This window comes from Vigna umbellata, chromosome 9, assembly GCF_029865625.1.
Source record: "Vigna umbellata cultivar VRB3 chromosome 9, Vumbellata_1.0, whole genome shotgun sequence".
Lineage (NCBI taxonomy): Eukaryota > Viridiplantae > Streptophyta > Magnoliopsida > Fabales > Fabaceae > Vigna > Vigna umbellata.
In genome coordinates this window covers 46,124,626-46,136,250 of record NC_142173.1, presented here as the reverse complement: position 1 = coordinate 46,136,250, position 11,625 = coordinate 46,124,626, and the positions used below count along the sequence as shown (strand labels likewise).

Sequence of the window (11,625 nt, the reverse complement as noted above, 5' to 3'; positions counted from 1 at the left end):
ACCCGGGCACTGAGACGAGGGCGGGGAGTATCGCCGGTGCAAGAGGCATGGTGCAGGGGCCACAGACAAGGAGCGGCTCCTGGTAGGTTTCGAGTGGAAGGGGTACATGGACGAATCGAACATACACAGGAATGAGAGGGATTTGGAGACTGTGTAGGTATGTGACTATACATTTGAAGGATAGCTTAAAGGAATTGATTTGACTACTCGTATCACCAAAATGCATTTGCTTTTCGGTAGCCTGACCCATAAGAACTCCATGGTTAAGCGTGTTTGGCCTAGAGTAATTCTGGGATGGGTGACCTTCCGGGAAGTTTTCCCGGAAAGTGTGCGAGTGAGGACAAAGCACACTGGAAAGTCTGGTGGTGATCTGGGGGCAGTCGATGGTCCATCCGTGTAGTCGACAAAGTGCGGGTCGGTTGGGAAGGATGGTCGGCCAGGGATGTCAACCTGGGTGGGCGGTCATCTGGTTATCCTGTCTGGTCACGCTGGACGCTCGGTCCTGCTTGCCGTCCTGCGTGTACGTTCGGTTCATAAGTCCCCTATGCCCGAGCATAATTTTATTATGCGAAGGGATTTTGTCCACGCCTGGATGGGCGACCTTGGAGGACCGTTCGGTCCATGATTGTGATCTGGGTGGGCGGCACTGGATTAACCGCTCGCTCGGTCTATGTGTCGGGAAGACCGGACGGTACAAGAAGTAATCTCCAAATTTGTGTCCAAGTTTATTTTATTCACATTTGTTATAAAGAAGTAATTGTTACTATGTCATTCAATTTTATTTCCTTTCAAATTTACAATTTACCTATATTTTAGCTTTATATCAATAACATAACCACGTAACTAAATAACAAATGATGATAAAAGGAGGACGCGTAAAAAATTTATGATACATTTAACAATTAAGAAAAATACAAAAAATATAAAAATATATATATAATACTAAAATGTTAAAAAACTTCAACTATAGAATTTATGAAATAATAATAGTTAAGTAGCAAAATATGTAATATAGTTAATAAAAAAATAATAATGAACAGGTCCGTTATGCATTGGTATTAGTATCTCCCGCGTTGTAATCCATCATAAGGGTTTAATCAAACAAGATTTCTAATGACACATTGATAATAGTCTTCAAAATGTGGAAAAGGGTTTGTTCATGCTTTTGTTGTTTTGGCACAATCTCACTTGGCTTTAAGGAAAGATCTATTACATTAATCGAAAGAGAGAAACATATTTGAGAAATTGTAAAGCATGCTTAGAAGCAGATTATTTTTATAAATTATTATAATTTATTTATAATATCATGCTATCTCATAAGACTTGAAATAATACATTATTTCATTGATTAATTTATTATGTATTGTTAAAAATAGTCATGCAAATACAATAAGTAAAAAATATATATATTATTATTTTTAATTTATTACGAATGCAAGTACAGTTAAACTTACAACTGTAAATTCTAATTTTAAAATGTAAAAAATTAAAAATTCTAAAAGAATTTAGAAAATATTGCCAAATTTTGCGACATCAAAGTTGTTAATATACATTAAAAAGAGTATTTAAGAAATAGAATTTCTGAAATTTTTATTTAAAATTAACTTCTAATTATTAGCTGAAATTTTTTCAAAATAATTTATGTAACATCCCAAAATAATGATAATTACCATTAACCAGAACTGATCACATTTACAGAGATAAACAGTGCAGTCTTAAGAATATTACAGTAGCTCAGAATTTTAAAACTTAACATACAGCACGTACAGTAAAATCTGCAGTGTTCAGAATTCATAAAAAAATAAACAGAAACCAGTTCTGATTATCCATTCTGTAGAATTTAAATACAGAATATCAAAATACAGTCCAGCACTTGACAGAATTCCAAATTTTCAGATAAATACAAAACAGATCTGCAGAACTATATATATATACAACTGCCAAAAATACTGCACAACACACTAGACTAAAACTGCTACGGAATCGCGCCTCTACTGTTCAGCTTTTACTTCAACTTCAACCAGGTTTGCATCTTCCAAATTTTCTTCTTCCAGTAATACTTCAAGAGATGCATCACCCTCTGCTCACATCCACAACGGATGATCATTGCATTTTGACAAGACGGATTATACATGGACAGTAAACAGCACCAGGAAAATTGCAAGGGTAAGCTTATATTGTTTAATTAATACAACATACATACAGTTCACAATTTAATTCACAGATACATCAAACAACTTAATCATAAAATTTAACATATAAATCTATATAAAACAGACTGTACTGAACTGTATGAACCATGTAGTTACAGGCGTCCTTGCACCCAAGTGGTGTGGTAGCCGGGATATACCTAATCAGCTTCCACATGCGGTTAATCCTTCGCCCCTGCTAAGTGAGGGATACGAATGACCTCCACTTGAGGTTAATCATTCGCCCCTGCTAAGTGAGGGATACGAATGACCTCCTGCCATTCCCACGCATGACTACCCCCTTCTACGTGAAGATGAGCATCACGGAATATCAGGATGGACCAAGCCATCAGTAACTTGTCCATGTTCATACTTTACAAATTTAGCATTTAATACAACTGAGAAGCTCCTCCATGGAACGCTCATTCAAGTTCAAAATCATATAATCATATCATGTCGTGTTCAACCATCATATCCTTTCATAATTATAATATCTCCATTCTGTATTTCACTCTCTTAATATTAACGTCATGCATTCTTTAATCAAATAAAATGAACTTATCACAGAACCTTTGATTTCACGTTTCTGAACAAAAGAAACGAGTCATTTATTCACTTAATATGCTTCAACTCTTGATAATTTGAAAATACTGATCTTTAGAAGAGATGAATAATACATTGAAAGATTTTAAGTGTAAAGAATCTAGATAGAACCCAAGGAATAAAACCAGTGATAAGTGTTTAGATACACCAGCAATATAATTGATTTCAGAAGAACAGCACTGGCAGTCCAAGTACGAACGTAATTTAACAATTTGGACGAACGCCAGTTATGTTCGCTCAAAATTCAATAATAGGGACGAGCGTTCAGTTTAGAAACCGAACCCCGCTTTGGAACGAACGCTAAGTCAATGACCGAGCACAATCAGAACGAACGTTGGTATAAACCGAACGTTGGGTAGGACGAACGTTTAGGTATATGACCGAACACCAGTTATGAACGAACGTTCAATATAGAAACGAACGCTCTGTAGACGAACGTTCAACAGAAGGTCGAACTTCATTTAGGACGAACGTTATTAAGGACGGACGCTCTACTTAAGGCCGAACGTCACTCATTTATAAAGTTTTAAATATTTAAATATTACTGAGCTAGACGAACGCTCAGATCATCAACTAGGGACGCTCATTCTCGGGCAGAATTCTTTCCAAATGAAAGAATTCTAGTCTAAGTAAGCTTAACTGAAAACCGAACGGTTTAAGACCGTACAGGGACGAACGTCCTTTATCAGTACAGAGACCAGATTTCTCAACTCTTAACAGAATTTTCCAGATTTCGATTTTTATGAACTTGACAACTTTCCTTTCAGATTTAATACATCAAATCATACAGATTTCAACATTTGGATCATTCCAAATATACAATCACCATACTCCATTTATACAGAATCAAATCAATATACATTTAAATCAAAAATCAGCAACAACATATATAATACAATTAAGCAGTGTTCATTCATGACAGATTCAATCGATCTAATCATTCCAACTCTATAACATTCACACATCTTTCATGCGTATCCAAAACAACATGCAAATGAACCAGAATTTATATCTCATATCAGTAAACGTTCATAAGGCTCAAATATCAGATTTCATATACATGCAACTCAGATTATAAAATCAAGCAGTATGAATTAAACATATAAGCTTCCCTTACCCGGATTGAAGTTCCAACTTGTCCTAGATGAAAATGGCTTTATCCAACTATGCTTCTATTATATTCTTGATTCTTCCAAAACAAATCTAATCAAAAATTGCAGAACTCTGAGACTACATACTTGCATGCACTAAAACTCTATTCTTCCAGAAACCTAAGAACGAAATACAGTAAGAAGGCTTACCAGATTGGATTCAGTTTCTGTTTGGTCCAAAATGGAGATCACAGCAGTACTAACATTCCTATGGTGCTGCAATTGTGATCAGAGAGGAAACGTGAGTTTTCTGATAGAGAGAAGTTAAGGATTCTTAGAGAGAAATTTGGAGAAAATGAAGAGTTTGGTTTTCTGAGGAAGAAGATGAATGAGTGTGCAGGTGAAAGGGTTCTCAGAAAACTTTGGTTTTGTTAAAGTAACGTTTGCTTGAACAAACATGTCCAAGACTGACACCTGCATACTAAATTCTGATTTGTAAGTTTCTAACGTGACAAGTGGCAGGTGTGCATGTAAGGAGTGGTGCGTTTTTAATGTTGCAGAGAATGATGGTGGTTCAGTTTTCTGTGCATTGCAGAGGTGAAAATCAGAGTTGAAAGTGGGTTTTTAATTACCCGCAACAGTGACGTGGTGTGTGTGTTAGTGGTGTGATGTCAGGATTAAATTTGCTAATTATCCAGGGTCTCACATTCTCCCTAACTACAAAAATTTTCGTCCTCGAAAATTCAGAATTTACCTATGAATAAGTGTGGATATAAGTCCCTCATTGCACTCTCCACCTCCCACGTTGAATCTCCAATTGTTGAAGCAATCCACCTGGACGTTGGTGTTCAGCCTTGGCGCGTTGACAGGTTAAGCAAGATGCCACAAAGCGTGCAACATCACTCTTCATTCCCGGCCACCAGAAAGATTTCCTAAGATCTTGATACATCTTAGTCATACCGGGGTGTATGCTAAGACGACTATGATGAGCTTCTTCCAATATAATACGTTTCAGCTCTCCATCATTGGGAATGCAAGTTCTTCCCAAATAACGCAACATACCATCCGTTCCAGCATTAAACTCCTTAGCTTTTTCTGAACCGAGTGCATCAAATATCTTCAACAGTTCTTCATCCTCACGTTGCTTCATCCAGATTCTGTCAAACACATCACTAGAAATTCTAAGATTACAGCACCTTATTACGTTCTCTCCTAATTCAAATTGTAATCTTAGATCTCTAAAATTCTCCACCAAGTTCAGCTCCTTCACCATCATCAATGAGACTTGTACTGTATTCCTGCTTAGGGCGTCTGCCACTACGTTGGCTTTCCCAGGGTGATATAGCAGTTCAAAATCATAATCTTTTAAAAATTCCAGCCAACGTCTTTGCCTCATATTCAGCTCCCTCTGATCAAACAAATATTTGAGGCTCTTGTGATCACTAAAGACTTGGAACGTTGATCCGTATAAATAGTGCCTCCAAATCTTTAGTGCAAAAACGACAGCTGCCAACTCCAGGTCGTGTGTGGGATAATTGCGTTCATGAATCTTCAACTGGCGAGACGCGTACGCTACTGCACGTCTCTCTTGCATGAGCACACAGCCCAAACCTTGGTGAGATGCGTCACAGTACACTTCAAATGGCTTGGACGTGTCTGGAATAATCAAAACTGGCGCGCGTCAATTTCATCTTCAGCTCCTGGAACCGTTCCTCACACAGATCAGTCCAAGCGAATGGCTGATCCTTTCTAGTCAATCTAGTAAGAGGAGCCACTATCTTGGCGAACCCCTCTATGAAACGTCTGTAATAACCAGCCAGCCCCACAAAACTCCTCACTTCAGTGACTGAACGCGGGCTCTTCCAATCTAACACTGCTTGCACTTTAGAGGGATCTACTGAAATACCTTCAGACGATATCACATGCCCCAGAAACTGCACCTCCTTTAACCAGAATTCACACTTGGACAGCTTTGCGTACAACTCTTTCTCCCTCAACACGGTTAGTACTGTTCTCAAGTGTTCTTCATGTTCAGCATTGGTTTTGGAGTAGATGAGAATATCATCTATGAACACAACTACAAATTTATCCAAATAGGGTCTAAATATCCGGTTCATGTAATCCATGAAGATGGCTGGAGCGTTCGTTACTCCAAATGGCATTACCACGTACTCATAATGCCCATAACGTGATCTGAATGCTGTCTTCTGGATGTCGTCCTCCTTAACCCTTATCTGGTGATATCCTGAACGCAAATCAATCTTAGAAAATACTGTTGCTCCATGCAGCTGATCCAACAAATCATCTATTCTTGGCAACGGGTATTTGTTCTTGATGGTCAGCTTGTTTAATTGCCTGTAATCTATACATAACCGAGAGCTGCCATCTTTCTTTTTCACCAAGAGTACCGGAGCTCCCCATGGTGATACGCTCGGTCTAATGAATTTCTTCTCCATAAGCTCTTCAATTTGCTTCTTGAGTTCAACCAACTCTGCAGGTGCCATTCGGTAAGGTTGAACAGATATAGGAGCTGCCGTTGTCACCAAATCAATGGTGAATTCGACTTCTCTAACAGGAGGCAATCCTGGTATCTCTTCTGGAAAAACGTCCAGAAATTCACTCACCACTGCTCGTTCCGTACTGCTCTCATTGGACGTCCGTGCTTCCGTCAACCCTCCTAACTCCTTGTCTTCATGTGTCATAATGAGAAAACAGCTTGCACCTTCCATTATATCCTCCCTTAACTGACCGAATGTAACTCCCACACATTCTTCATCATCTTCAGGAAACACTAATTCCTTCTTGCCACAATCTATAATAATATGGTTGGTAGCCAACCAATCCATTCCTAGAATTATTTCCAAGTCCTTCAAAGGTAAACAGATTAAGTTCACCTTATAACTATGCCCCTCAACCACAATAGGACATCTAATGCACACGGTAGATGTTCTAAGCTCTCCAGCCGCTGGTGTTGATACCACCAAGTCAAACTGCAGATCTCTCTCTACTATTCCCAGCTTTTCAACACACGCCTTCGAGATGAAGGAGTGCGTTGCCCCAGAGTCAAACAGCACACAACAAGGCACTCCAAACAGCAAGCATTCACCAGTTATAAGATTACCTGCGTTCTCTGCTTCCGCTCCAGTGATAGCGTACACTCTCCCCACTGCTTGTGCACGTCCACCCCGTGGCTGATTTCTGCCAGTGTTTGGTGGTCTCATCACTGCTCTTCCACTCATGTTACACTCGTTCTCCACGTGCCCATTTCGTCCACATCTGTTACAGTGCTTTCCTCCTACCAGTTGAGGGCAGGATGAACGGTAATGCGGCCCTCCACAGTGAAAGCAAGTTACACTGCCTTGTCCAGCTTGTCCTACAGGAACCAGTGCTTGAGAACCACTTGTATTGGCTGATTGATTTGGACGAGCGTAAGGTAGTCTCCTCTGAACAGAACTTCCCCTGGACACAATTGGTCCCCTACTAACTTGCGGTTGTTTCTTCTGTCGTTCAACCTCTGCCATATTTTTCTCCAATACCTTAGCTCGCTCAACCATACTGGGAAAAGACCGGATACATAAGCTGGATATCAACACCTTCAAATCACTCCTCAATCCGTTCTCAAACTTCCTACACTGCCATTCTTCATTGGCTGCCATCGTATAGAACCGAACAAGGTGCTTGAACTTGTTGGTATACTCTGAAACTGTCATCCCACCTTGAACTAGTTGTAAAAACTCCACTTCCTTCGCAAACCGTACGCTGTCAGGAAAGTACTCCTCGTAAAATTTACCACGAAATACTTCCCAAGTGACAGGACGTTGAGCTTCTATCAGAATAGCTCTTGTGCTCGCCCACCAGTGGCTTGCTTCCCCAGTCAGTAAATATTCTGTGTAAGCCAACCTATTCTCGTCCGGACACCTCTTTGCATTGAAAATTCTCTCCATGTCTCCTAGCCACTGATCCGCCTCATCAGGGAGGCCCTTTCCATTGAATTTAGCTGGATGATGCTGGAGGAAACTCTCCAAACTCCATTCAGCGTTTGGTTGAGCAGCGTGTGGAGTGGCGTTTGAAGAGGATGCTCCAGGCGTACCTCTAGTGGCAGCAAGGATGTCCATCAATTGTCTCTGTGTGTTTTCAGCAGTAACACGTGAGGCTTCTAAACCCTGCATGGCTGCCTGATTCTGCTGCATCAGGGTGGTGTTCTGTTCCATAAGGGTGGTATTTTGTCGTTGGAGTCTCTCAATAACGTCCTCCAACAATCTAGAGCGGTTGGAAGTATCAGGTTCATTCGGTTGAGGAGGGGGAGGCAATCTAGGTGCCATTAGTTCTCTGGATACAGAGAAAACGAGCGTTAGTTATGTCCAAGGGGGAGTTAAAAAATAAAAAATTTTAAAAAAAACAATTAAAAAAAAAAAATTAAAACTATAATAAGCACACAGCAAAAACACAGTGCACTCATAACCCTACAGTGTCCTTAAGAGAACAAAACTGCTCTGATACCACTAATGTAACATCCCAAAATAATGATAATTACCATTAACCAGAACTGATCACATTTACAGAGATAAACAGTGCAGTCTTAAGAATATTACAGTAGCTCAGAATTTTAAAACTTAACATACAGCACGTACAGTAAAATCTGCAGTGTTCAGAATTCATAAAAAAATAAACAGAAACCAGTTCTGATTATCCATTCTGTAGAATTTAAATACAGAATATCAAAATACAGTCCAGCACTTGACAGAATTCCAAATTTTCAGATAAATACAAAACAGATCTGCAGAACTATATATATATACAACTGCCAAAAATACTGCACAACACACTAGACTAAAACTGCTACGGAATCGCGCCTCTACTGTTCAGCTTTTACTTCAACTTCAACCAGGTTTGCATCTTCCAAATTTTCTTCTTCCAGTAATACTTCAAGAGATGCATCACCCTCTGCTCACATCCACAACGGATGATCATTGCATTTTGACAAGACGGATTATACATGGACAGTAAACAGCACCAGGAAAATTGCAAGGGTAAGCTTATATTGTTTAATTAATACAACATACATACAGTTCACAATTTAATTCACAGATACATCAAACAACTTAATCATAAAATTTAACATATAAATCTATATAAAACAGACTGTACTGAACTGTATGAACCATGTAGTTACAGGCGTCCTTGCACCCAAGTGGTGTGGTAGCCGGGATATACCTAATCAGCTTCCACATGCGGTTAATCCTTCGCCCCTGCTAAGTGAGGGATACGAATGACCTCCACTTGAGGTTAATCATTCGCCCCTGCTAAGTGAGGGATACGAATGACCTCCTGCCATTCCCACGCATGACTACCCCCTTCTACGTGAAGATGAGCATCACGGAATATCAGGATGGACCAAGCCATCAGTAACTTGTCCATGTTCATACTTTACAAATTTAGCATTTAATACAACTGAGAAGCTCCTCCATGGAACGCTCATTCAAGTTCAAAATCATATAATCATATCATGTCGTGTTCAACCATCATATCCTTTCATAATTATAATATCTCCATTCTGTATTTCACTCTCTTAATATTAACGTCATGCATTCTTTAATCAAATAAAATGAACTTATCACAGAACCTTTGATTTCACGTTTCTGAACAAAAGAAACGAGTCATTTATTCACTTAATATGCTTCAACTCTTGATAATTTGAAAATACTGATCTTTAGAAGAGATGAATAATACATTGAAAGATTTTAAGTGTAAAGAATCTAGATAGAACCCAAGGAATAAAACCAGTGATAAGTGTTTAGATACACCAGCAATATAATTGATTTCAGAAGAACAGCACTGGCAGTCCAAGTACGAACGTAATTTAACAATTTGGACGAACGCCAGTTATGTTCGCTCAAAATTCAATAATAGGGACGAGCGTTCAGTTTAGAAACCGAACCCCGCTTTGGAACGAACGCTAAGTCAATGACCGAGCACAATCAGAACGAACGTTGGTATAAACCGAACGTTGGGTAGGACGAACGTTTAGGTATATGACCGAACACCAGTTATGAACGAACGTTCAATATAGAAACGAACGCTCTGTAGACGAACGTTCAACAGAAGGTCGAACTTCATTTAGGACGAACGTTATTAAGGACGGACGCTCTACTTAAGGCCGAACGTCACTCATTTATAAAGTTTTAAATATTTAAATATTACTGAGCTAGACGAACGCTCAGATCATCAACTAGGGACGCTCATTCTCGGGCAGAATTCTTTCCAAATGAAAGAATTCTAGTCTAAGTAAGCTTAACTGAAAACCGAACGGTTTAAGACCGTACAGGGACGAACGTCCTTTATCAGTACAGAGACCAGATTTCTCAACTCTTAACAGAATTTTCCAGATTTCGATTTTTATGAACTTGACAACTTTCCTTTCAGATTTAATACATCAAATCATACAGATTTCAACATTTGGATCATTCCAAATATACAATCACCATACTCCATTTATACAGAATCAAATCAATATACATTTAAATCAAAAATCAGCAACAACATATATAATACAATTAAGCAGTGTTCATTCATGACAGATTCAATCGATCTAATCATTCCAACTCTATAACATTCACACATCTTTCATGCGTATCCAAAACAACATGCAAATGAACCAGAATTTATATCTCATATCAGTAAACGTTCATAAGGCTCAAATATCAGATTTCATATACATGCAACTCAGATTATAAAATCAAGCAGTATGAATTAAACATATAAGCTTCCCTTACCCGGATTGAAGTTCCAACTTGTCCTAGATGAAAATGGCTTTATCCAACTATGCTTCTATTATATTCTTGATTCTTCCAAAACAAATCTAATCAAAAATTGCAGAACTCTGAGACTACATACTTGCATGCACTAAAACTCTATTCTTCCAGAAACCTAAGAACGAAATACAGTAAGAAGGCTTACCAGATTGGATTCAGTTTCTGTTTGGTCCAAAATGGAGATCACAGCAGTACTAACATTCCTATGGTGCTGCAATTGTGATCAGAGAGGAAACGTGAGTTTTCTGATAGAGAGAAGTTAAGGATTCTTAGAGAGAAATTTGGAGAAAATGAAGAGTTTGGTTTTCTGAGGAAGAAGATGAATGAGTGTGCAGGTGAAAGGGTTCTCAGAAAACTTTGGTTTTGTTAAAGTAACGTTTGCTTGAACAAACATGTCCAAGACTGACACCTGCATACTAAATTCTGATTTGTAAGTTTCTAACGTGACAAGTGGCAGGTGTGCATGTAAGGAGTGGTGCGTTTTTAATGTTGCAGAGAATGATGGTGGTTCAGTTTTCTGTGCATTGCAGAGGTGAAAATCAGAGTTGAAAGTGGGTTTTTAATTACCCGCAACAGTGACGTGGTGTGTGTGTTAGTGGTGTGATGTCAGGATTAAATTTGCTAATTATCCAGGGTCTCACAATTTACTTCGTCAGAAAAAGAATTCAGAAGTTAGAACCATTTCTAAAGAGAATTATCTGACTGTTAAAAAAAGTTAAAGTTGATTTTATATTGAAAAATATACTTTCCTCCGTTTTCATCACTCTAGTTGAAAATATTTCATTTTTTTAGCCATTTTCCAACTCAAGTAATTTTTGTCACCTAGGAGAATGAGATGTATGTTTAATATATATATTTTCTGTTTGTAAACAGGTTTTTTAATTCACATATTTATGTAGGTGATGTAAAAGTCCAGGCTCCGGTAACGAT

At 38.6% G+C, this 11,625-nt stretch overlaps 2 long non-coding RNA genes across 2 annotated transcripts; both read right to left on the bottom strand.

The window, feature by feature from the left end:
- Positions 1-1,657: 1,657 nt before the first annotated feature.
- LOC148193687 (uncharacterized) lies at positions 1,658-4,693 on the bottom strand. The gene is made up of 3 exons (XR_015781895.1): positions 4,094-4,693; positions 3,910-3,995; positions 1,658-2,080 (listed from the first exon to the last, which is right to left on the bottom strand). It is a non-coding gene; the product is annotated as an uncharacterized LOC148193687 (long non-coding RNA).
- Positions 4,694-8,404: 3,711 nt separating this feature from the next.
- On the bottom strand, positions 8,405-11,013 carry LOC148193686 (uncharacterized). Its single transcript, XR_015782416.1, has 3 exons — positions 10,841-11,013; positions 10,657-10,742; positions 8,405-8,827 (listed from the first exon to the last, which is right to left on the bottom strand). It is a non-coding gene; the product is annotated as an uncharacterized LOC148193686 (long non-coding RNA).
- Positions 11,014-11,625: the final 612 nt, after the last annotated feature.